Raw genomic sequence first — 27,744 nt, forward strand, 5'->3', positions numbered from 1 at the left:
CCAGTACCTTGTTGAATCTATGCCACGAAGGATTTAGGCAGTTCCAATGGCAAAAGAGAGCAGTAAGGTGTACCTAATAAAGTGGCCGGTGATGTATAGGCATGCTCAGGAAATGTTGTTAAAACATTTGAAAACTCTCGTCCCAAAAACTTTCTACAAACCTTCAAAATGCAGAAGTAAGGTCAATCACAAAATTTACATGACTTGGTAATAGCAAATTTTTCACAGCATCCCTCTTTTTAATGGGAAAAATAATATTTAAACTGACTGTTAGCAAGTCTGACTAACATTTTAAAAGTGCTTTACAGTTTTTTTCTCGACAATCCAAGAAATGTAACATGACAGCCTGACTCTTTTGCTAGTTGCTGTAAAGATGTTTTAATGCCTCATACTGGTGCGTAATCCTCTGCTGTCATTCTTCTCTGCTGCTTTGCTGAACATCACTTTTCCTGCCTCTGTTACCATGAGAACGGATGACAAGGACAGAGCTGATTTTTTTCTTTTTTGCTGTCATCATTCTGCGATAACCCCAAGTGGTCCATATGTGTGCCCCACTTCAAACCAGCCGGCGGCAATCAATTCTCACATCAAAACTTAATTTGACGTGAGATTACAGACTAAATATTTCATACATCTTATTTCCAAGAACTGTGAGTTTCAGCATCACCAAAATCTTTGGTGTTCAGACACATTTTGCTCATAACTCATTTCCGAAAAATCTGATCAACGTTCATTGTGAGTGATGATGATGATGACGTATCTAGCCTAGAAACTCCAGCATCAGCAACAGCAGACACCCTTGAATGCTCCCACCAAAGATCCATCATTTACCCTGCAAGCGAGTGGCTCTCTTGGGCCTAATGCACCAGCTGAACACCTCTATTGCGAAAACACATCTATATCTTGTGTTTGCATGATGCTTTGTTACCTAACAATCATTTGCATGCAAATAACAGCAGTAAAATGTGGTTGATTTATATTAATTGCTTTTACTAGCAAATTGATTACTTTATTTGAGATTTTTGTAGACTTGTAGACAATTTATAGCATCCCCTTAAGCAACTTGGGTTTATGTGCCTTGCTCAAGGGCATATCGGTGGTAATCTCAGCCTCGGTCTGACCGTTCACTGACCGTCTGATGAATATTGCACATAAAACCAGAAAGCACTTTTAAAGCCTAGTAAACTCTAAACTGATTGGCTGACTTTTAGGCTATTTCCATGAGTAAAAGCACACACACTCTGAGAAATAAAGGTGCAAAACCTGTCACTGAGGTGGTATCTTTTTAAATCTTTTACTTTTTTTGTGTCTAACAGGTCCATTTTGGACCTTAAAGTTACATATTAATATCTAAAAGTACAAATGTGTACCCCACAGTACATTAAAAGGCACCTATTTTACCCTTTTTCAAGATTTATGATAAGCCACTCATAAACGATTAACGTCTCAAAACACCCATCAGATTATTTATTATACCTTTCAGAGTATTGGAATTTTCTGCTATGAACACAATGTAGCTGTTTTTGTGGCCTGTGCCTTTAATGCTAGTTCTCCCCACCCACCGTTCCCATGTGCTTGTCAGAGTGTGCCTCAATCTCCGCCTCGTCTGCGTCAGATAAACAGCACAGTGACAGACATGAAAGAGCAGATCTCACGTAACGTTTGTGAGAAATAATACAACAGTAAGAACTTTCTCAATTAGTATTTAATGTATTTGTTGTGGAGTTAATTCAAGCCCTTCGATGAGTCACATGCAGTGTCATTTGCAAAGTTTACGCACATACACAGACACACACACAGCACACGCATTTAACTTTTCACTGTTTTTGCACGGCAAATGTGACAGGATACACTTTAATATACACTGCTGAATGTATATCCGTTATTTTAATGTACAAAATAAACCTTATTAATAATTTAACGTCCACAAACCGGGATTGAAGCGTCTACTTTTATAATTGTACTGACATGCGGCTGTGGTGATAAAGACGTTGGCATTTAATGATGATTGATGATCACAGAGAGCTGAACTGATCTTTTAACCACAGTTGTTTTGCACCCATCCTGTCTTGTTGATATGATTATACGCGTTACTATGGAGACATGTTAATATGCGGCTGTCAATCAATTCGGTGGGCAAACAACGTCACGTTGTGGTGGGCCTCAACATGGGAGGGATTTGAATCCTGTTTTAATGTCAGGAAAGTAGTTTATAGACTTATTGTGTTTCTATCACCCCAATATGACTGTGGACAAACTATAGCATCACACAGTTCTGTCCAAACAGCTTCCAAAAGATTATTTTCATTATAGGGGCCCTTTAAAGGAACAACATTTTACTCTAAAGATACAAAATCATATCTTTATATGATAGCAATATGCACCTGTTAGGTACAAAAGTTTTTTGAAAAAGCCTTTGTGACATGTTTTTGTATCTTTGTTTTTTAAGGTTTTCTTATCATTGTTCCTGGAAAGAAAGGTACTTGTCTTTTATTTTATTTTAAATGTACTTGTACTTATCATTTTGTTGAGATAATAATGACGGAATTTATAAGTGAAATAATAAATTTTAAAGTTGTACACGACTCTTTTTAACATAGATCTGTATTCATGGTGGCCTTACAAAGTTATTTCTCAGTTACAAATTTTGTAGGAAACTCTTGACATTTAATATGTCAATAAGAAATAAAAAAAACAAGCTCTAAAATTTCCTGAAAGTCAGCATCTGATAAATAATATAGTGGAAAAGTTTTTACTTTTTCTTGCAGTTGTGAGTTTCCACAGTTACAAATTTTCATCTTTGCAAATGTTCATCTTTGTTGTAAGTTTACAGTATATTTTAAACCTTTAAATAGGATCTGACTACACCAATCCAGCCATCTGATCACAAGCAGACAACACTAAATATAAGTATAAATGTGTCTGCTTCTAACCCCTTCCAGATAAAGTTGAAATGCATTCGACACGATTTCTTTTGTAGTGTAAACACTCATAGAACCACAAAAACCATAAAGTCTTTCACTATAACGTCCATAACCTGCATTCTTTCATTTATGTGTTCAGCAAAAGTGATTTACTGTAAGTATGCATAAAAAAAAATATATAGAAATTATCCATCAAAATTGAAACACAAGTCACAAGAGATCCATCTTAATAAATGCATATTAAAGAATCAGTTCATGTTCAGACTCCAGAGGGAAAATTTCCTGATAATTTTCTTACCCCCTTCATCATCAAAGATGTTAATTTCTTTTTTAAGTCAAAACAAAAATTAAGATTTTAGAAGAAAACGGGCAAGATTTTTCTTCTATGGTGGTTTGAACTTTCAAACTGCAGTTTCAATGCAGCTTCAAAGGACTCTAAATTAACCCAGACGAGGAATAAGTTTTTCTTTTAATCATTTTCTAAAAAAAAAATCAGTATGAATACATGCATCCCAGAGCAAGTGCAAGATAAGATTTTGTGGTAAAAATTTTTGTGGTATATATATATATATATATATATATATATATATATATATATATATATATATATATATATATATATATATATATATATATATATATATATATATATATATATATATATATATATATATATATATATATATATATATATATATATATATATATATATATATATATATATATATATATATATATTATTTATTTATTTATTTATTTATTTATTTATTTATTTATTTTTGGTAATTACCACTTGTTTTGCTATAGGTAAGAACTTGTTCCTTGTTTGGGATCATTTTGAGCCCTTTAATGCTACATTTAAAGTGCAGTTTGAAAATTCAAACCAATAAATTTAGAAAAATCTTGCATGTTTTAAAAAACCTTAATTTCTATTTTGACTGAAGAAAGGAATAAATTAAAGGGATAGTTGGAAGGTGGAAACCTATGAAAGTCAATGGTCACTGGTTTCCAGCTTTCTTCAAAATATCTACTTTTGTGTTTACCAGAGGGAAAAACTCAAACAGATTTGGAACAGGTTGAGGGTGAGAAAACTATGACAGATCTTTCCATTTTGGGTGAACTGCCACTTTAACATTCATTCATTCATTTTCTTTTCTTAGTGCCTTCTTTTCTCAGTGCCTTTATTAACCTGGGGTCACCACAGCGGAATGAACCACCAACTTATCCAGCATGTGTTTTACGCTGCAGCTTCCAGCTGCACCCCATCACTGGGAAACTCCCATTCACACATACACTACGGACAATTTAGCCTACCCAATTCATCTATAGCGCATTGGGTTAGAAACCCACATGAACATGTAAACTCCACACATAAATGCCAATTGACCCACCCGAGGCTTGAACCAGTGACCTTCTTGCTGTGAGGTGATCATGCTACCCTCTGCGCCACCGTGACACCATCCACTTTAACATGTTGAAATGGTAATGCTGACAAAGGAATCGTGTCATAGGAATCATCCTAACCTGAAAACAGGATCATAAACTTGCAATTCTGTCAGAAAAAGAATCAGAATTAAAACATATAAACCCTTACGAGATGGCTAAAAATAATGCCTATAGCTCTGAAAATACTGAGTTTAGTTTTCACAGTTCTGACTGGTGAAAAAATGTGAGAATGTTGTGAAATATTAAATGAGCATTGCACAAAAAAAAGTCAGAATTGTAAGAAGAAGAAAACTGTTTTTTCTTTACCTCTCTTTTATTTTGTATACATTGGCATCAATACCCACCTGAAAGAGTGCTATAGAAATGTATAGTAAATACATTTTTGAACCAGCCTATAAAGTGTATGAATGGCCTACAATATAGACTACTGTAGTAGTAACTATGGTGAAGTGATAAACTAATAAATACTGTAGATACTGTATTTATTTTTATTGTGTAATACTGTAGTTGGGGTGACATGGTAGCGCTGTTGCCTCACAGCAAGAAGGTCAAGAGGTTCGAGCCTCGGCTGGGTCAGTTGGCATTTTTGTGTGGAGTTTGCATGTTCTCCCCGTGTTCACGTGGGTTTCCCCCACAAGTCCACAGACATGCGCTATAGGTGAATTGGGTAAGCTAAAAAATGTCCGTAGTGTATGAGTGTGAATGGGTGTTTATGGATGTTTCCCAGTACCGGGTTGTAAATCAAATCACTTTTATTGTCACATCATCAGCAGCACGTGTGCTGTGATGAGTGAAAAGCTTTGGAGCTCGCAAAACGGCGGCCATGCTCAGCCGTCTCGGTATCAGCTGGAAAGGCATCTGTTGCGTAAAACATTTGCTGGATAAGTTGGCGGTTCATTCCGCTGTGGCAACCCCAGATTAATAAAGAGACTAAGCTGAAAAGAAAATGAATGAATGAATACTGTAGTTGAACAAAACTACAACTGTGGGTAATTTCTTTTCTAAGATTTCTAATCTTACTATAGCTATAATTATTTACCACAGTAGATTAAAATTTACCACATTAGTTCAGCATTTTACTCTTTGCTATAGTATGGTTCAGAAACACTAGCATTACTACTAAAGTATTTTCCATTAAACAGTTACACCTGAAGGCGCTAATTTAGTGCGCTTTTCTCCGACGCTTTACGGTAATGGGTGGACTTTTGTTGTCTGCTGGAGCTGGAGACAGACAGCTGAGAGTGAACAGCCGTGTATGTGTGTGTATATGTATGTGTGTGTGTTTGCTGCTTCACATTCAGACGCGCTGCACAAGCGTCTCGTCCAGAAACCCAAGACGACAACCAAGAGGACTCACTTGGATTACTGACAGCAGGTCCCGACACAATTTTCTCCTGAGAAAACTTGCCGGCGTTTTTCCTCTGTTAGGGTAAAAGCAAAAACATCGCATTTTCACCTTTATAAAAGCAGCAGTCTTCTCGGAAGGGGCCGCACCTTCAGCTGATCAGCATCCAGGTAGGTTTACGAAAGTTCATGTGATTTATCGAGGCCAAATCGTTGGTCTAAAATGCGAAATATCTGTGGACGAAATGGGTTGTTTTGACAAGCGCTGATCAGAATTGCGATAGTTTTTAGACGTGAATTATAATTGAATTATGTTCATCACAACACCATTTACTCCTTTGATGAACTTTATGTGCAACAGCATCCCAGGGATTGATGTTTTAATAAAACATCTGTCAGATGTGAGAGTGTTTGTATTAAAGGATAGCCTATAGTTTAGTTGAGAAATGCATCTATGCCTAATGAAGCTTTGTGCGCTCTGTTGGTCCATTCAGCTTCTCATATGACAATCTCTAGATGTTTATTACGCTCAGGTATTTAAAATCAAAATTTTGTCATGCGTCGATATTAATAGTTTTTCCCTTTTTGCACTGCTTTATAACACTTGATTCCAATTGCTTAGTCGTGACATTGAGCATTGGAAATATTTCTGGCGTAATAAGCTATACTTCATATTCCCCGCCATCAGGGAAGCGTTATAATCTCGCTGTGGAAAGGTACAAAAGTCTTTCATTCGTCTATTAGTTAATAATTTAAATAATTAGATTTATGATAATCACTGTTATTATCTCTTATACTTGTTTTAATGTGTTATTAAGTACTGCACACTTATGTTGTCAGTTGTTGTGCCACTTCAGAGAAAAGGAGACGTAAACTACTAACATTTCCTTGAAAAACTCTCACAGACGTTTTACTGTAAAAAATAATGTCACATTGTCACTCCACAGTCTCTAATACATAGGTAAAACAAAACATAACAAAACAGTTATTACTATATTACTATACTATGTGCTTTTAGTGAACTGCAGTGCTTAATAAAATTCATTATAATCTAAAAATCAAACAATGTAAAACAAATTAGGTATTTTCTTAAATGGGAGAAAGACTTTAAAATACTTAAATATTTTAGTTAATAATTCCTAATTAGTTACTTAATTTGAAGGTAAATAATATATCACCTATAATAATAATAATAATACATGCATCTCATCATTGTTGCAGTGTTAGTCTTTTTGCTGGGTCAGTTTCTGTCTACATTGTCAGGCATTCATTCATTATTTTCTTGGGTCATGATCAGGTAATCTGACTCGATTTATCCTGGATCAGCCGGCAACGTCAGCAACATCTGAGTTCACACGTTTCTTTTTGTTTTCTTCTTGCTGATGTAGTGCACTCAACCAGCATACACTATATCGGGATTAGTGAATGAGGGAGCGAGTGGGCGATTTTGAACACAGCTTAAGTCAATAAATTTCTAGGGTTGCATTTTGGGTTTATAAGCATATTCCAGATTGGCTCATCTGACGGCTAAAAAGCTCTCTAGGTAGACCGATCGGTAGAGATGCAAGAGGGTAAAGAGGCTCTGTTCCTGGATCTGTTCCCACTTATGGTCCTTTCTTGTCCATATTTTCGCAGCAATGTCTAAGTATGGAAAATAATTGCCTTGCACCTTGTCTTCTGGGCAATTAATTAAATTGAAACAGTGTCTTTTGAATGTGCTGCATGCTGATAAAGGACCGTGTTTAATCTGAGCCTTATCTGTCTGAGCATAAACAGCTTCGCTAAAGCTCATAATAAATTAGTCTGCAAATCCTCCTCGGCAGTGGAGAACATAGAAAGTTTAAAAAAGGCATCTTATCGGTCAGCGTGCTAGCTTATTAGCATGAGGGTGTTATCATAGGTAAACTGCTTTTGAGCACAATAAAGATTATGGTGGATAAACACTTATTAACCTACAACCCCTTTAAAGTGAACCCAACTCTGCTGATTAAATGCTTGAGTGTCACTAAATGAAGTCTGTTAGATAAATGCCAACCAGTCTTGTCACTTGAGTCCAGTTACTCGTCTTTTTGACCATTGTTTGCAGTTTTTATTGGTAACGTTCTTTGCAGCAGAAGCATTTTTTAGGCTATAATCCTCTTCAGAAATAAAATTAGTAAGTAGGCAAACACTATGCTTGCTTGAGACAGCAAGGACTGGAATTAGCACTTCATCTCAGTCTATGAGGCCTTCAGAACCTCATAACTAATTTGACATGATGAGATAGACTTTCAGCCTGCCAAGGGCTCCATTTTAGCGAAAAGGGTTTGTCTTTCAGTTTTCCCTACTTCGTTCGTGAAAGCTGTAACATTGAATTTCAACACTGGAGGGTTTGATGTTTCCCTAAGTGAGTCTGGGCTCTTGTCCTGCTGACCTAGGCTTTCTCCTCTATAATCCAACTCATGTAATTAAACACAATTTGATTAGTGGGCTGAAAAGACACTGTTGCTGTGGTGGGGGAGTTGCATAGTGCAAACATACTGTATATGTGGCGGAATTTAATACTCTTGTGTGGGTTTTTTGGTAATGTGAGTGTGTGCTGTGCATAATTGGGAAACAAAGTGTATTTTCTATTATTAGAAGGGATGCAGTCTATTGATGTCTTTCAAGAGGACGGTTCCTAGAACTAAAGGCGGAAATATGAGATTTTGTCATGTTTGTACGCCAGGAATTGGGAATGATTTTAGTTGCCATTTGTAGAAATTAAAATATCTCTAAATTCAAAGCAGGTTATACACTCACCGGCCACTTTATTGGGTACACCTCTCCAACTGCTTGTTAACGCAAATTTCTAATCAGCCAATCACATGGCAGCAACTCAATGCATTTAGGCAGCAGTTCAAACCGGGCATCAGAATCGGGAAGAAAGGTGATTAAAGTGACTCTGAATGTGGCATGATTGTTGGTGCCGGACGGGCTGGTCTGAGTATTTCAAAAACTGCTGATCTACTGGGATTTTCACAGAGAATGATCCGAAAAAATAGAAAATATCCAGTGAGTGGCAGTTCTGTGGGCACAAATGATTTGTTGATACCAAAGGTCAGAGGAAAATGGCCAGACTGGATCAAGCTGATAGAAAGGCAACAGTAACTCAAATAACCACTCATTACAACCGAGGTATGCAGAAGAGCATCTCTGAACGCACAACACTTCCAACCTTGAAGCGGATGGGCTACAGCAGCAGAAGACCACACCGGGTGCCACTCCTGTTAGCAGGAACAGGAAACTGAGTCTTAATTTCTGCTGCGACATTCGGATGGATGGTGTCAGAATTTAGCATCAACAACATGAAAGCATGGATCCATCCGGCCTTGTATCAACAGTTTGGGCTGGTGGTGGTGGTGTAGTGGTGTGGGAGATATTTTCTTGGCACACTTTGGACCCATGAGTACCAAATGAGCATTGTTTCAATGCCACAGCCAACCTGAGTATTGTTGCTGACCATGTCCATGCCTTTATGACCACAGTGTACCCATCTTCTGATGGCTCCTTCCTGCAGCATAACGCGCCACGTCATAAAACGCGAATGAGTTCACTGGACTCAAATGGCCCCCACAATCACCAGATGTCAATCCAATAGAGCACCTTTGGGATGTGGTTGAACGGGAGATTCACGTAATGGATGATAGCAACTGCGTGATGCTATCACGTCAATATGGACCAAAATCTCTGAGGAATATTTCCAGTACCTTGTTGAATCTATGCCACGAAGGATTAAGGCAGTTCTGTAGGCAAAAGAGGGTCCAACACAGTACTAGTAAGGTATACCTAATAAAGTGGCCGGTGACTTTAATCTAGCCCAATAGGAACTACAGTGATGTAAGCGTATAGGATGCACCGGCACAGTATTTTAAGGTGTTACAAGACACACATTCAGAAAGCTAATTTTAGCACCATTGATGTGTTGTCTTGGTCTGTGGCATTTTGTTCTTTTCTAAGCCTCTCTGATTTTACCGCTACAAGTAGGTAATTTAGTCTGCCTTTTTGCTGTTTTGATCACATAACATGTACGCATATTCCATGAAATACACAATGAAAACAGCTTTCATCAAAGTGTCCTCCACTCCAATTGTTGAATACAGTGCTTGATGTCACTGTCGGCAGGCTGAAGTCATTTAAGAATTTATAGGGATTGTGTGAATACAACCACAAAATTGTCTAGGGTAGAGTTTGTTTTCGAGGAAGTGGGTCTGGTGGTTGGTTCTTATACCTAAGTTCCTGTAACCAAATGGTGCAAACCCCTATGTAATTTGCTCTCTGTTAGGGCTTCACAATATGTTGCTTCAGCATCGATATTGCAATGTGTGCATCCACTATAGTCACATCATAGGATCTGCAATGTTGAGTTGGGATTATAAGTAACCACGTTTTAAAACGTATGATGTGTGGATTTAAAAAAATTTAAGATTTTCATTTAGATATGTTTTATGTTTTTGAAGCTAATTTAAACCATTTGGCAACAGCGAGATGTGAAATTTGTAGATTTAACAGAGATTAATTGTATTACAGTATTTTTGATTATTTAATTTCCTTGTCTGAATTCTGTTAGACTTTCCAGAAAACCATAAAAACTGCATTTGTATCTTACCTCCATTGTATTCATCTATGCTTGTAATGAGTTTATTATGTTTTATGCAGATGCGCTCCCCTACAAAATCATCCCAAATAATGTAAAAGGATGAATTCTTTACAAATAGAGTTTTTTTAAAGGGATAGTTAACCCAAAAATTACTATTTATTATTTACTCTCCCTCAAGTGGTTATACACCTTCATGAGTTTTTATCGTCTCTTGAACAGAACACAAAAGAAGATATTTTAAATAAAACTGAAAATCTTTAACCATTGACTTCCATAGTAGGAAAAACAAATACTATGGAAGTCAATGGTTACATGTTTTCAGCATTCTTCAAAATATCTTCTTTTGTGTTGAAATTCAAACAGGTTCAGACCAAGTTAAAGGAGAGTAAATGAGGACAGAATTTTTATTTTTAGCTGAACTGCCCCTTTAAGTTACATTTTTATATATTATCATATAATATAATATAATATAATATATATAATATAATATAATATAATATAATATTATATTATATTATATTATATTATATTATATTATATTATATTATATTATATTATATTATATTGCTTTCTTGACCAGTAGCTGCTTTTAAAAAAAAAGGAGAACATAACAGGCCAAGATTTCAGTCAAGAGAGATGAATGGCCTTATAAGTACAAGCAGTCCATTGGCTTTTGTAATGAGGTCTATTACAATGCTCTTTACATACTACCAAAGCTTTATGTGGGTTTTTGCAGCGTGCATAGTCACCTGAGTCATAGATGTTATCCAAACATCTGTCCTCGTGCGTGCGTGTGTGTCTGTGTGTGCACTTCTGCATTTTGTCTGAAGGTTGCAGCTGACAGCGGAGCAGTGTGGGAGTCGGCTGGTTTTGGTCGGCTGGCTCACAGTCAGAAAGAAAGAAAGAGAGAGAGAGAGAGAGAGAGAGAGAGAGAGAGAGAGAGAGATGAACACTCTGTAATTAGCACCCGCGGCTGCATGCTGCATTCCACCTCTGTAAATTACAGAGTGGCCTGCTTGCTCTGCCAGACCCAGCAAACCTGCCTGTGTGAGTGGATCCAGACCCCCCGCTTCCCCTCCCTCGGCCTCACACACATGTAAAAGAACTACAGCTTTACCTGCTACAGCAGCCGACTTTGCCTTCTCTTTCAGTTCACTTCCACTATGTTTGTTTCTGTGCTGCAGTAATTGGCGGTGGTGGAGGCTCCGTCTCTCTGGGGCTCGGCCTGCATTGATTTGTTTGGATTTCTGCTCTCCTCCCCGGAGCTTTGGCGTACATACGTGCCACAGACTCCCTACACTGCTCTCTGTCATGTCTGAGCGGCATATTTAAAGATTTTTTGTGTTTATTGAACTGCACATACGCTCAAATGCAGAGCTGTGGGGTTTTCAGTTGTATGTTTGTGGCATTAAGAAGCATTTGGGTTTGAAAATGGGCTTTGTTTTGAGGGGCTCAGCAAAGCTAAAGGTGTTAAAATATTGAGCCTGCAACTGGGCCTTTGTTCAAAGCCCATGAGTGAGTTTAAACAGGAATGTACTGTAAGTAACCACCATAGACATTGTGAAGGACAGGTTTAATAATCAGATGTTCTTGATGCTGCTATTATATGCTGTTCTCTCTTGCTTTAATCATAGATATTTGTACAAAGATGCCTCATTAGCTAGCGTATCTATGAGCTGCATATACAGTTGAAGTCAGAATTATTACCCCCCTGAATTATTAGCCCCCCTGAACCCCCCCCCCCCCCCCCCCCCCCTAAATTTCTGTTTAACGAAGAGAAGATTTTCTAAACATAATAATTTGATAATAACTCATTTCTAATAATTGGTTTATTTTATATTTGCCATGATGACAGTAAATAATATTTTACTAGATGTTTTTCAAGACACAGATAGATAGATAGATAGATAGATAGATAGATAGATAGATAGATAGATAGATAGATAGATAGATTGATTGATTGATTGATTGATTGATTGATTGATTGATTGATTGATTGATTGATTGATTATGTATATATTGTAATAAAATTCCAAGTCTGCATTTATTTGATCCAAAGTACAGCAGTAATTTTTTTTATTTATTAAAATATTTAAAATAACCTTTTTCCATTTGAATGTGTTTTTTGAATGTGATTTCAAGCTGAATTTTTAGCATCATTATTCATTGTCACATGATCCTTCAGAAATTAATCTAATATGCTGATTTGCTGATCATTAAACATGTATAATAATAATAATAATAATAATAATAACAACAACAATATTAATAGTATTACAAATTTTTATCAGTAGTAGTATTACCGTCTTTATTTATTAACTATTACGTGTTATTTTCAGGATTCTTTGATGAATAGGAAGATCCAAACATCAGCATTTATATGAAATAAAAAGCTTTTGTAACATTATAAACGGTTCCATTAAAAGAGCCCCTATTATGGGTTTTTGAAAATAACCTTCTATGCAGTGTGCAACACAGCTTTAAGTGAATGAAAACATCCAGTTGAGACGTAAATTTGAAAATACACCTTGTTTAAAAAAATAGTCAGCAAAGACTACTAATGTATGGGACTTTGGCTGTTTCTCACTTCCAAGAACGCAGAGAACGAACTTGCGTTCTTGTGAAGACCGGTCTTGCCAGGTGTCCTCGGAAGAACAAACTTGGGAGACCACGAGAACAGAGAACGCTTCCTCTGAGAAATGAGATGCTGCGTTTTTCTTGATGGTCACATGACCTTTATGCATTTTTAATGGAAAATTATTTAAACATATATATATATATATATACATATATATATTACTATGCAAAAAGACTTTACAAATATATGTTTCACAATACAAATAAAATAATTTAATTTAATTTAATATGAATTTCAGCTAACAAACACCCTGTGTTTATTCCTTTATTCAGACTTTCATGGCAATGTTTATATTATTCACCGTTTCATTTAGTGAAACTCCTGAGATAAATAAGTTAAATCCTTGAACTCTCTGAATAATAAGCCTATATAAAATGCTGCGCTTCCCACCTCCAGTCGCAATGACTTCTAGGACTTCTCGAGTGAGTTTGCTGCTCAAGTCTGCATCGGTGCGTCCTCGATATCAAGAACACATCCGGGAAGTGTCCTTCATTCTTGCGGTCTTGAGTATTGGAACTGAACTTTGGCAGTTGATGATAATGTTGCACGAGAACACGAGGACGCGAGACCGCTGAAGAACGCAAATTAAGAAACAGCCTTTGTTAGTAACTGTTACACAGTTTGGATGGATCAGTTTCTTCTTCCTCCAGATGCTGCAAGTGTTTCTCCTTCCTACATAACGTGAAGTGTGATTAAAATGGTTGCCTCATTTTCTGTAGTTTACAAAATATGTATTTAATAGTGTGTTGTAACTTGTTATCGCTCTGCGCAGCTTGTAATCACTTATCTGTTATAGATCAGTGTTTGTACTGTATCTCTCAGGTTAAATCTGTATGGGCTATTTTACATACAGTATCACGTCAAAAACCGTGTTGAAAATGTGACACGTGCTTCCTCCTTTACCGATTAAATTACCGATTAAATGTGTTTAGTGTTACACGCACATTTGTTCCTTACACGCACAGCACAGTCAATTTTCAAACTTTTGTCACTGTGTGGATTAATACTGAATGTGTGTTGTTGTTATTATTTGGGGTTAGGTTTAAATTAGAGCAATATGCTTGTGTTTAACTGCATTGCTTTGATGCACTCTTCCAATGGGCTGACTTACCATGCTGGACTTTTCTCTCTTTCTTGTTCTAAATGCAGTCAACCAATCATAGCAGACTGGGTCATCGGACCAATCAGCACAGATTAGCCTTACTCAAAGAAGGGGTTTGGAAACAAATGATTCCCTGAACAAATCATATAGGAGTCGTTAGAATAGTTAGGTAAAAATAAATGCATATTATAAGACATTAAAAGTGTTTTTTGACCCTGCATGCATATCAGCCTGTTGTTGGAGACCCCCAAAACCAAAATATGACTTTTTATAATGCAAAATACGGGCTCTTTAAAAGGTTAGAGCCTGTAGCATTTTTCTTTTTGGTAAAGAGATTATAAAAATCCATACTTTTATTTAGCAAGGATGCTTTAATTTGATCAAAAGTGATGATAAAGACATTTATAATGCCACAAAATATTATTATTTTAAATCTTCATTAGAGAAAGCTGAAAAAAATATTCTCAGCTGTTACAAAATAACAATCAAACAGTTTTATTTTAACCAACAAATCAGAATATTACCATTATTTCAGATGTACCATGAAAGGAATCAGCATTTTTGAACAAATCATTCAGTGACTCACTTATTTATGTATTTATTTTTTATCTTGATTTGCCTGGTCAACACACCAATTGGTCTTGAGGGAGTCATTAAATGATTCATTAATTCATTCATTCAATCTGATCTTTATTCATTTAAATTCATTAAATAATTGTAAAAATAGACTGCAATTATTATAAAACCTACAGTAAATGAGCTCTTATTCAGTTATTAAGTGTTTCTAAACAAAAAGTTGGTCTTTATTTTAAACAAACAACCAAAAATATATATTAATTCTCATTTATTCAGAAAAGTGAATCTGTAATATAAAGGCTAAGTGTGTGTGTGTGTGTGTGTGTGTGTGTGTGTGTGTGTGTGTGTGTGTGTGTGTGTGTGTGTGCGTGCGTGTGTGTGTGTGTGTGCGTGTGTGTGTGTGTGTGTGTGTGTGCGTGTGTGCGTGTGTGCGTGCGTGCGTGCGTGCGTGCGTGCGTGTGATATGTGTGTGTGTAACATATCATGTGTAGTCTGTAGTCTGATGGATGGGACAGAGTAAATGGCTGTGACCCTGACAGAGGACCCAGCTGAGGGACCAAATGAGCTTTGCGAGATTATGTGTGTGTGTGTGTGTGTGTGTGTGTAAGGGGAGATAAAGTGCAGGTTTGTGTTTTTGTGCCTGTGGGACAGCACACCATATAGGACAAGTGACCTCCCCGATCCTTCTGTCTTAAACCATGTGCTGATTTAATCTTGCTACATATATTGAACTACATTTTTTAAAACTCTTAAAGCATAAAATGCACAGCATGTAGCACTTCTGTGATGGGTTGTCTGTATGGTCAAATAAATATATAATGTTTTATAGCTGTATGCCTATATTTCGTCAATCAATATTATGCTTATGTAATGTACTGTATATATCACTCTTATATAGCTTGTGTATTGTTTGTATATCCAGGCTGAGCACTGTGCTTTGTTATTGGATGTCTGTATACTCAGACTCAAAGTAGCTTCTATAAAGCTTTCATAATGTTATTTCTTTATGGTCTCATCTGCCGAACTGCAGCTTCCTGTTTATGTTAGTACTTCCTGTGTTACAAACTAAATCTTGCTATTAATGTAAAGGATGATGATGATGATGATAAACACTGATGCTTGAAGATGCCATCAATATCATTTAGTATACCTGATTTTAAAATACAACCTCATTTAAAAATGCTACCATGATTGATTATGCTTTGCTGTAGGTTGTTCAAGAAGTTCTTGCGGTAATAATTTTATTTAACAGTATTTTTTTTACACAATAGCTTTTTTATTAGATTTTTTTATACTTGTAAAATGTGTAAGCTGTGTGATGTGGGAAACACCGTTGTAATTACAAAATCCAGTCATGAAAATGTAATTAGCTGTATAGCGTGTGATATCTCAGAATTTGGCCATTTTTTTAGATTAATAAATCAAAATTACATCTAATTAGACTGCGACGAGGACTAGAGTTGGTGAATATTAAACAGCAGGAAGGCTATCCTAATATGAAGTCTTCATGTTCTGCATGACAGAATAGATCTGTTTTGTTTTATTACACATATACTCAAGTACACATGATGCTCCTGTTTTTTTTCCTTTCAGTACCTGCTATCTCATTAGATGAGCACAGAAATACATGAACTTCATCTCCAGAGATATTTTACCATCATTTGGCATGCATGTTATCGTTTATTGTGGGAAGGACTGTTATCATTTCATGTACATGTTGGAGCTTACAGTGTCTTCACAATATCCTGCCACAATAAATTTAATTTGAATTAAATTTTTTAACAATTATTTTAATTTACCTTTTTAAAAATTTAATTAATTCATAAATATTTTATTATTATATGGTATATTGTGTGGTATTATTTACATAATATAGGAATAAATAAATAAATATATAGTTAGTTTTGAATTAAAAATAAAATTTTTATTGTAATTTTTTCAAGTTTTTGGACTGGAAATAAACTTGAATAAAACAGAATTTGTGTGTGTGTGTGTGTGGGGGGGGGGGGGGGGGGTAACTTATTTCATATTGTTCGTAAAGGGTTCCCTGATTTTTTTTCTCAAAAAAAGTTTCAATGGAGTTTGAAATCAACTCAAGACAAATTTAAAATAATAACAAAAATGCAACCAGAAAAACTGAATCAGAAATATGAATATGAGGGAAAAATGTCATTCCTTTTTTAATTTCACAAATGCATTCATTGTGTGCAACGTCTATGAAAATTTCAACATCTAAAATTAGCTGGTAGAGCACTTAGAGCACTTACATCTACTAGTAGGATTTTTGCAGGTCACATATACCTTTTTGTATCGAAGTTCATAAATAGTTGTAACCATTTTAAAGAAAAGTCTTTTAGAATTATTATATCTGGAGGTCTTTTGAGATTTGAGTTGCTATATAGCTTTATTCATTCATTCATTCATTCGTTTATTCATTCATTCATTTTCCCTTGGCTTAGTCTCTGATTTATCAGAAGTCGCCACAGCAGAATGAATCACCTAAACACATACACTGTGGTCAGTTTAGTTTATTCAATTCACCTTTAGCGCATGGAACCAGAGCAGCTGGAATAAACCCATGAGAACATGCAAACTCCACACAGAAATGCCAACTGACCCAGCCAGGCCTCAAACCATCGACCTTCTTGCCGTGAGGTGACAGTGCTAAACACTAAACCACTGTGCCACCCTTATATGGCTTTATGTGGCAATTAAACTTCTTTTTATTGAATAAATTAAAAAAATAATGTAATAATAACATCAGGATCGACAAAAAGCTAAGCTTAAGATAATGTAATCACTTGGTTTAGTTTACCAGATTATGATTTTAAAGTTATGCATTTAATGTTAGCAGTGAGGAATAAGCCCTTGAGTGAAACCCATTTTTTTTTGTTGGTTAAATAAATTCCTGTGGTATTCAGTTCAGCAAATTCACATGACCAACTTAAAGCTGTCGCAAAATGAATGACATTTTTTTGCACTCATGCCAAATTCCAAATCATAAATGGATTTCATTGCTTCAAAGTTCACAGAGTATTGTATTTGAGAATGTGATCACACCTTTAAGTAGTTTAAGGGACTTAAGGTATGACTCGAATCCTGAATTTTTACTTAAAAGGGATAGTTCACCCCAAAAAAGTCTGTCAACTCTTACTTTCCGTACCATTTACTTGTTTCAAACCTGTTTGTCTTTCTTTATTCTATTGAACAAAAAAAAGATATTCTGATGATGCTGGAAAACTGTAATCATTGAATTCAACATTATTTGTTTTTCTTATATCTGTTACAAGTTTTCAGCTATCTTCCGAATAGTTTTTGTGTTCAACAGAAGAAAGAGGCTCATAAATGTTTGTAACCCCTTGAGTTGGCTGTAACATATTCCACAGTAACACGTTACTTTATTCCAATTACATTTGTGGGGAACGCAGCAATGCAACGAATTTTAAATTTGTGTAATTTACAGTTTCTAAAGTCAATGTAATTGCGTTACAATTACAGTTTTTAAAAGAGAAAAAATGCTTCTTTTAAACATTTTCTGCTGCAATATCAATTAATAAGCATTTGCTTTTAAGTTGCTAGAGAATGCGAGCTGAAATGGTTGCTGACGAGAGTGGTTGCTTCTTCATTAAGTGCACATACAGACATTACTTTCATTGCTTCATTACTTTCAGTACATTACTTATTTCATTGAGCGTAAAAAACAAAATATTGCTGTAAAATGCCGTCTATAAACAGCCTCTAAAGAACTTTCGACTGCTTTTAACTCGACCAGCAACTTGTTCAAGCACTTAAATAGAAAGCATTCCACGACAATACTTATCACCAAGGAGGACACCGGCACCCAAAAACACGGCAGCCCAACACAACCTAAACAGACTAAATTGAATATTTGTGCAGGATCGGGAGTGAAGGTATCTTCTGAATGTGAAGAGTAGCGTAGCCGTTCACATATTGCGTCTTTTGCGCAGGCAAGTTCATTATTTCCAATGGAGGTGCACGGCTTGTGCGTGCATATTGGGAGCTCATATTGCGTGCGCTCGCATTTCCAGACGCGCACAGTTGAAAACCATGAGTCACGTGACAAGAACTGACCGATCAGCTTCATACTTTATGTCAATATGCTTACTTTAGACATACTTTATACAATATGTCAAGCTGCTGTGATTAACCCATTTTAATGTTATTCAGTGAATATTAAATCACTGAAAGAGCTGCAGTTTTTGTATTTTTTATGTTTTAAAAGTAACTTCATGTAAAAAGTAATTAGATTACTAATTACTTTACTTTGAAGTAATTAGTAATGTAATCAGATTAAAATTTTCCAGTTGTGGTCAGTAATTTGTAATCTATTACTTTTTACCCAACACTGCTTGACGGTGAGTAAACAGTGAGTATTTTTTATTTTTCAGTGAACTATCCCTTTAAGTATTCAAATATCAAGTAAAAAAAAAGGTTTTGCACACTCATTATAACGAAGTTTGCCCTAGCAAGGACTGCTAATTATAATTTAAAGCATACAAAAAGCGTACAGTGACTAAAGTGATCTTCCAGTAATGTGTTTTAGCAGCAGAGCTCAGGTCCGTGACCCGAGCTTTTGAAAAGCTCTCCCCGCGCTGCATCTGACATTGAGAGGGGAAGGCTCTACATTATAAGTTCAGCTCTTCTGCCAGGCCTGGGCCCTCCGAGAGCCCCACAGCAGTTAGGAGACATCAGACAACATCCATAATTTATGACAGAGATAGAGATGCGGCTTGCGGCTTGTTTTTGTGTCTAAGTTGTGCCCTGGTGCACTCCCTCTGTAACAAATGAATAGTGAACGCATTTCCTCCTGCTGTCTTTCCCTCCGTATCTCTCTCTTTTCCCTCGTGCACCGTTGTTCTGTGCGGCCTATAAATCAGCTGGGAGGTTATGAGATTACAATTTGACATTAGGCCCTATTTTCCTCACAGAGTTTTCAACTTTATTTAATTGAAGTAATTATGAGTAACGATAGAACTACTTGCCCTGTTTATTGAGATGTCCTCCATGTTACTTGAGAGTAGTTTTAAAAGTAACAAATTTGGGACCAATTTGTAAGGCCGTGAATTACTGCACTGGTACAAGCTGTAATATTGCTGAATGACTAAAGAAACTGTAAAAACTGTGTAAAATTTATTCTGCAGTCTTATACCAATTATACAAATAAGCGCAGTTATGATAGAAAAATATGAGGGAGACTGTCACTATTTTGTGAATTACTTTTGATTTAACATTAAGATTTAACTGCTCCTTTGTGCAATACAATACTGTGACACAAAAGCAATGCTTTCCCACACATTTTGCTATTCTGACTGCGCTTTTTTCCACAGTTAGGATTGAAGAAGGTGCTAGAAATGTGGAGCTTTTACTCCATCTTGCTGATAACATTTATTTGGTCATTTGGCAATGCTGTAGCTGCAGTAAATCCATAGATATATACACTAGATATTGCATACGGACCCTGATTATGCGTCACTAGCACCGCCACATTTGTACAGTGCTCTCAGGACAAAAGTTATTCAACTGCACTAGTCAAGACAGTGTGCCAGATATGAAAATGCTGGACTTTAGTTCTGTGTATGGGTGTAATAATGAGCAAACAAAAAAAACGTATCCATCCATGTAAAAAAGTTATGTAAAATTATAATTTTTGTAATTAAAAAAAAAATATTAGCATATTGAGCAGTCCAGATGATAGATATATGTATCTATGTGTGTATCTCTGTCTCTGGATGGCCACAGTCCTCCACTGCAGCTTGGTCCTGCATTCATTTCAAAGGAGAGCTGCCCTGTACTAAAATGGCAACTCTATTGACGCATTCCTTCCAATAAACAACAACAGGGTAGGCGACATCTAATGTAAATATCTATGCAGTAAATCAGTCGATTTCCCGCCAACATTTCAGCATTGTTGAGCATGTTCAACATGACTGTGATTGGCTCTGGAGGTCATGGCTTCACTGCCAATCAGTGATGTTTAAGAACATGCTTGACAAAAGTGCACTGATCTCTCAATATGGATTACTGTTGGGCACAATATAAAAAATATACTGAAATATGCATTTATTTAACTAAAGTTTCATTTCACCTTTTTTGTTTTGGCTATACAGTATGTGATATATATGGCTGGATTTTAGTTTTTACACATAGTTTTCTAAAAAAAAAAACTGATGAATTACAGACCTTTTTTGTTAAAACTTTCACTGAAATATCCAAAAACCACTATAACAGTGTTATATATTTTGCTGATTTATGCACTTACATTATCTCAAATGTTATAAAGATTGTTCAAATCCAGAGAAATAAACAAATTTAACTGGTGACAAAGACTGTGTCCTGTCACCATGCTAATGACATTATGCACCCTCAATTTACACTTTTAATCATTGTGCATTTAATTAGACTGCTTTATCAACTTCAGAATGATAGTATGATAAAACAGCACTGCTTCTTCCCCACTTGATCACTTGAACCACTCAACGGCGCATCAAAGAGACTCGCTGACTCGTCACAGATGAAAATCCAATATCTTGCATGCTAAATATTCCAGACCAGTCAGCCGACTTGACCCCATGTGGGATCAGATGTAGTGACGAGCTACAGCAAATGAGAAAGCAAGTCATGAGCTGAATGGCCGTTGTGTTCAAGAGCTCAACAGAAATGTGAAATGTGATTGGCAAAATTGTCATCAATGCACTTACTTTACCTTGCGCTTACATATTAAAGAACATATTAAAGCCACACCTATCAGCTGAACCTTGCAAATATATAAGTAATGAATCTGCTGTCAGATCTGCTGAATGACGATGCTTTCAAACGCTCCCTTGGTGCTTTCAGAGCTATTTCAAAAACTATGTGTCAGTGATGTCATCATCACACAAGCAGCCAATAGTGTTCAGCCCTTTCTGACAGCTGTGCCCTCAACATCTCATTGGATGTGGTCTGGGGGCTGGACAGAGGTGATGGGTTAAAGAGTTGTTGTCAGATCATGTAGTGCGTGACCCCCCTTTTGTGGATTATTTACGTAGTGTAGTGTAAGCACTACAGCGAATTAAAGACACAAAATCAAGTCATGTATTCTAAATGGTACAGCAATCTGCAATTTAAAGTCATGTAGTGTGAATTAGAGGTCTGTGCGGGACTGATTTTTTTTTTTAGTCATGCTCCCGCCAGGTTTTATTCCGCACCTCACCGCTCCCACTGTATATTCAGTCTTTGTACATTCGACCCGACCATTCCTGCTAAATTTAGATCTGGTTTTCAAAATCTCACGTTTAAATAGGGTACTAACAAAAGGCAAAATTTTAGGCTAAATGTCAGTTTTGTTTACCCCTTTGTGATGAGACATGAGTGCCACCTTAAACCTGAGTTTCCAATCTTCTGATTCACACCGGATGCACCGCTCAGCGCCGTGCATATGACAGTTGGAAGTAACATTCGCCGGACACACACATTCTGAGATGTAGATGGGCGCTGCAGACATTGTATTTATTTATTTATTTATTTATTTATTTATTTATTTAACCAGGAATGTCCCATTAAGATGCAATATCTCTTCTACCAGGGAGTTCTGGTCAGACAGGCAGCATAGGACAAAAATAAAAAAACATGTCACAACACATAGACACACACAAAAATAGTATAAACCATAATCAGTTGTTAAAACATCTGCACTGTTCTAAATTGACAGTTTTATAGTACATGTACAGTTAAATATTTTGACTTGTACTTGTATTTCTTTATATATATATATATATATATATATATATATATATATATATATATATATATATATATATATATATATATATATATATATATATATATATATATACATATATATATATATATATATACATATATATATATATATATATATATATATACATATATATATATATATATATATATATATATATATATATATATATATATATATATATATATATATATATATATATATATATATATATATATATACATATATTTATTTATTTATACATTTTTTTTTTTTTTTTTTGTTAGTAACTTTTAGCACTGGTTTGAGTACCGTAATAGAAATCTATGTTTAGAATTTTAAAATCCATGGTGCTGTGTGGACTGCTCTGAGGATTGTTATTCAGATGATGCGCACACAAACTGTGCGAATAAAATGCACACACTGGTCCATGCGTTCAGCGCTTCGTGAGCGCTGGCTGTAACGGTGCTCAATAAGAATGAGGAAATCACAGGTATGCTGTTCCGAAATAGCGTTGGTACTCGGGAGTGGGTGGTCTAACAATATAGTGCTCCAGAGTCCCGACGTAATTTCAGAACACCATATCTTTGATACGTGTTTGTGGTTCAAATTACGCCAGAGTTACCAACTGCTACCGCGTTTTTTTCGAAAATTTATTTGCGTATGCTTTGCATATTGCGTATTGCGTTTGCGTTTGTTTGTTGTTTGTTTGTTGTGAACATGCACCCTCTAGTGGCACAAATATCAAGTGCCTGTATAGTAATATTATATAAACACTCAAATATGCAAGTCACAAGGAAAGATTTGTGTGAAACTTTGTTTACAAATACGTTCTTTCTGTATATATTTGCAATATATAAATATATTGGCTGGCCCTGTGTGTATGTGATGGCTGCAAGTTCAGATAAGGTTACCGCTAAGGTTTTCTTATCACAGATGCTTTAAGCTGCTGTGAGGAAATAACTGCACAGATTTGAAGTCTGCTTATAAAGCTATATAGTGAGCATGTAAATGTCTCCTCCTCGCGCTCTCTCGCTCTCCTCATCTTTCCCCCATTTTTCTGACACATTGATTTTTAGCAGAAAGTGCCGCATTGTTGTGGCTTGAGCGTTTTCCTGCGTGATGCGTGTCTGTCACTTCAGCCCGCCATGAGAGACAATCTTCAAAGCTAGGAGCTCCAGAATGCTGACACGAACAATCTCCCAAGTTCTGACATTTTCCCTCAGCCCCCTGTTCCTGTATCTCGCAATCTGTCTGTGTCTCATTTCTGCTTCCTTCATCTTCCCCATCTCCTTCTCTTTCACCCTCAGTCATGCGAGGCTGTCAGGGCACATCTGTGTAAGACAGAGAGCGAACATGAATGGGAGACAGAAACACTGTTTGAGGAAGATAGACGTTTTTCGAGAAATAGGACTAATTTGTTTCCTGAGCTACCTGAAAATCAGGAACAGAATGTTTCTTTAAGAGAAAACACTGCAATCATTTTCTACAGCCATTAATAAACAATGAAAGTAATTCCATATTTTTGGACTTTTTGTTAGGAGTAACATGGGAGTATACATTCTCAGAAAAAAAGGTACACGGTGGTACAAATAATGCTCCTTAAGGAACAGTTTTGCACCTTTGTTGTACCTTATATGTTACAGAAAATACTCTTTTGATACTGTTCTGTACCTTTTATGGTACAATTGAAATACAGTATAGGTACACAATTGTTCTCATAAAAAAGGTACGTAAGTGTTGGACAACCTCTTTATTACAATATCTATGAAAATAAATATTACTGGAAAGGCAAAGTGATTTATGAATAATTTCCATATTAAAACATGAATCATCATTTAAAAGCATGTTTAAAGACACTTATAACATTAATTATTAAGTTCTATAATACAAACTTGTAAAAACTGGTAAACTGGTAAAGAAACTTTTTTTGTAAACTAAAACATTGTTTATCAAATGTATTTGACGTTTTATATTCACTGAAAATAAATCGACACATTTTGGATATAGCAAAATGTCTTATTGACAGTTTTTGAAGGAACACGTTTGACATTGTTAAGGTACAAAGTGTCTTGTCACTGTAGTGGTACCTTCATGGATCAGATTTGTACCTTTGATGAAGGTACATTATTGTATCTGCAGATTTTAAAAACCAAAGGTACATTTTGGTTTCCCATGGTACAAATCATGTCCTTAAAGGTACAAACTGCAATGGAACAAATTTTTATCTTTGTCTTAAGGTACAATTCTGTCCCATAAAAAGATACTGCCCCAGTGACAAGGGTTTGTACCTTCTTTGGTACAACATTGTACCATTTTTTTCTGAGAGTGTTTGAGTACTTCTAAATATTCATAAATGAGTCGCATTGACTAATATTTTCATCAAATGCTATGTATTTGTATATAAAAAACCCTTTACTTGATAAATTTCTGCCTAATTTACAACATGTGCATAAAAACATTTAATTCAATTCATCTTTATTTCTATAGCACTTTTACAATGTAGATTGTGTCAAAGCAGCTTAACATTGAAGTTCTAGTAAATTGATGCAAATAAATAGACGCATGAACATTTTGAGTTTACTCGCTTCATTTACGCGTCAAAATCACTTCCTAATAGATGTGGATTCACGTCATGGGCAGGGCTTCTGTATGACCAGTTACTCTAGCTGTGGTGCTAAGTGGCTAACATGTATTTTATTGAGAGAATAGCTGTGTTTATGTGCTTTAGGAAGGCTGAAAAACAGCGTAGATTCGTTCAGCGCCCACTATATCCTTTCAGAGGAGCACCCAGCTCTTCGAATTCATCAACTCCTCCAGAAACTATACCTGGATGATGGAGGCTTTCAGCGGTGCTTCCGACTGAACTGAGCCCAGTTTGATGAACTGTTGTCTGTTGTCGGCAAGAGGATTTCCCCTTGGGACACCAAAAGAGGCACTACATCATAATCACTCCCCTACAAGAGCAAGCTCATGATTGGTTTACGCTGCGCGAATGTCCGCTGAAGTTCAGATTTTCCAACTCAATCGGTTTGTGTGATACACGCGTCAAATGCACAAAATGCTCAACTCAAACCTCTTTAGTCGCATAAATCGCATCATTTGCGCCGCCTCATTGGCATGAAACACGCAGCAGGATGTCTCTTTGTGTCTTTGCATTGACTTAACATGTAAATCACTCATGCTTGATGCTTCATCCGAGTCTGGTGTGAATGCAGCATCAGAGTTGAAGTTTAGTTCAGTTCAGTTCAGTGTGGTTTATTTTTCACTGCTGATAGTCCAAACACTAAAGAGCAAATCTATCGATGCGCAGCTCCACAAGTCCCAAACCATGTAAGCCAGAGGCGACAGTGGCGAGGAACAAACTTCACCAATTGACGAAAGTGAAGGAAAAAACCTAGAGAGAAACCAGGCTCAGCTGGCCACGAGCATTTTTCCTCTGGTCAAACTTTTTGTGCAGAGCTGCAGTCTTGGCATAGGAAGCTGGAGAATGCTGGATGTCCATCGTAAAGAAGCTGCTGATGTGAATTGGTCACTGACAGGTGTACAGGCTGGCCCATGGGCTCAATGTGGAGACTCACCTGTCACTTTCAGGAATCAGTCTCATGCTCTCCATGAATATGTTCTGAAACTTTCTCCTAACGTTGATAAATTAGAAGTAGTCTAAATCAGTGGGTGTGTCCACACGTTTAGTTATTTGCATAAAACAGACGCCAAACAATCATCATGTAAGAGCTTTCTGCACAAGTAATTTACAGCTTTTTGTTGATCATGTGTAACTCATGGCACTATATACAGATGCTTTTTCATCACATTCTCACACATTGCCAAGTCTGTCATTTTCAAAACTAGCTCAACACAATAAACACCTTTTAAACAAAACCAGATTGCAGACCTCTCTGCTATGTACTATACATGTGTATCTGAATTGCTATTCAGCTAAATCTCACAATGCAAGAATGAAAAATTGATTGAAAAACAAGAACTAGAATATTTTCTGTTTCTCTGAACTTAGTTTTTTTATTCATATTGTACGAGTAAGTTTCTTTTATTTTGTTTGTAAACTATTGATTTCTTCCCAATTTTACATAATTTGTCATTTAGAGAATTGATTTTGTTGTTGTTGTTACATGATAATAGCAAAAAATGTGACAACATAGAATTAGTTTTTTTGTTTTTTATTTAGTTTTCCAGTGCCTCCACAAGATTATAGCATAATAATTGATGCAATACCAGCAGGATTGTCAAGGCTTTTGCAAGGTTACAGTGAACCAAATAAACTAACAGTGTTGATATAAGATAGAAAAGATAGAAAATGTAATAATGCACAAGTACTTTTGGAATAACTTCTTCCATTTCAAGGCTGATTTAAAAATGTATTTTGAAACTCTTAAAGGACTTTCAAGTGGTAAAGCAACCAGAACTGTGAATATACCCCAAAAACTAAACTCCTCTTCTCTATGGTAATTTTTATGAATACCCTCTCTTGTTCTTTATTTGTTTTGTTTTTTTCTCTTCCTCCTTTCTTTCTTTTGGTTATTTTGCTTACAGATTTTATGCTAAAATGTAAGTATCCTATTGTAAGATTTGTTATGCATTTGATTGGAAAAGTTCAGCAAATAAATTCATTTATTCATTCATTCATTCATTCATTTTCTTTCCAGCTTAGTCCCTTTTCTGCAAAAACAATTTTTTTTTTTTTAAATAAGGCCTTTTAGGCAGTAAAGTGGTACCATATACAGGTACCATCTTATTCCATTCATGTTTTTACTATCCCCACAATATTGTTTTCATTTATAATAATATTTTGATGGTTTGGTGGTTCATTCCACTGTGGCAATGAGATGATAACGGTTTTCAAGGTATACTGTGGTCTGAAAAATTCAAGGTTTTAAAACCATCAAAATTTTCTGCTATACCGTTCCTACGGTATGTGTACAAATTTTAAAATTTTTACAATTATTTTATTATAATTTTTTTTAGGACATTAGTATCTCTAGCAGAAAAGAAATCCAAAGAAGTGTTTTTGAAACTAATGATTCATTTTCATTATTCAGCCTGGCATATTTACTGCTCCAAAATATTTTAAATATTTCTCAAAATAAAATACATTGTGTTCAAAAGGGAAAAAGTTTTTGTTTTTTTACCCAGACATTTAAAAAGAACATATTTTAGAGCAGTAACCACAATACCTCAAAACCATAATATTTTTATCCAAAGTTATCATACCATCCAAATCGTATATCAGCCCAATCCTAGTGGCAACCCCTGAAAAATCAGGGACTAAGCCGAAGGTAAATTAATGAATGGATAATTACATTTGAAGAGTTCAGATGCAAG

The 27,744-nt window shown here is 35.8% G+C and overlaps 1 protein-coding gene across 2 annotated transcripts in view; it reads left to right on the top strand.

Moving 5' to 3' along the window:
* The first annotated feature begins 5,672 nt into the window (after positions 1–5,672).
* Positions 5,673–27,744, top strand: part of dok4 (docking protein 4) — a 103,655-nt gene continuing 81,583 nt past the window's right edge. For both annotated transcript variants that reach the window (XM_056461491.1, XM_056461492.1), the window contains exon 1: positions 5,673–5,885. The gene's annotated coding sequence lies outside the window, so the exon portion shown is untranslated. The remainder of the gene's footprint in view (positions 5,886–27,744) is intronic.

Source organism: Danio aesculapii, chromosome 7, assembly GCF_903798145.1.
Source record: "Danio aesculapii chromosome 7, fDanAes4.1, whole genome shotgun sequence".
Lineage (NCBI taxonomy): Eukaryota > Metazoa > Chordata > Actinopteri > Cypriniformes > Danionidae > Danio > Danio aesculapii.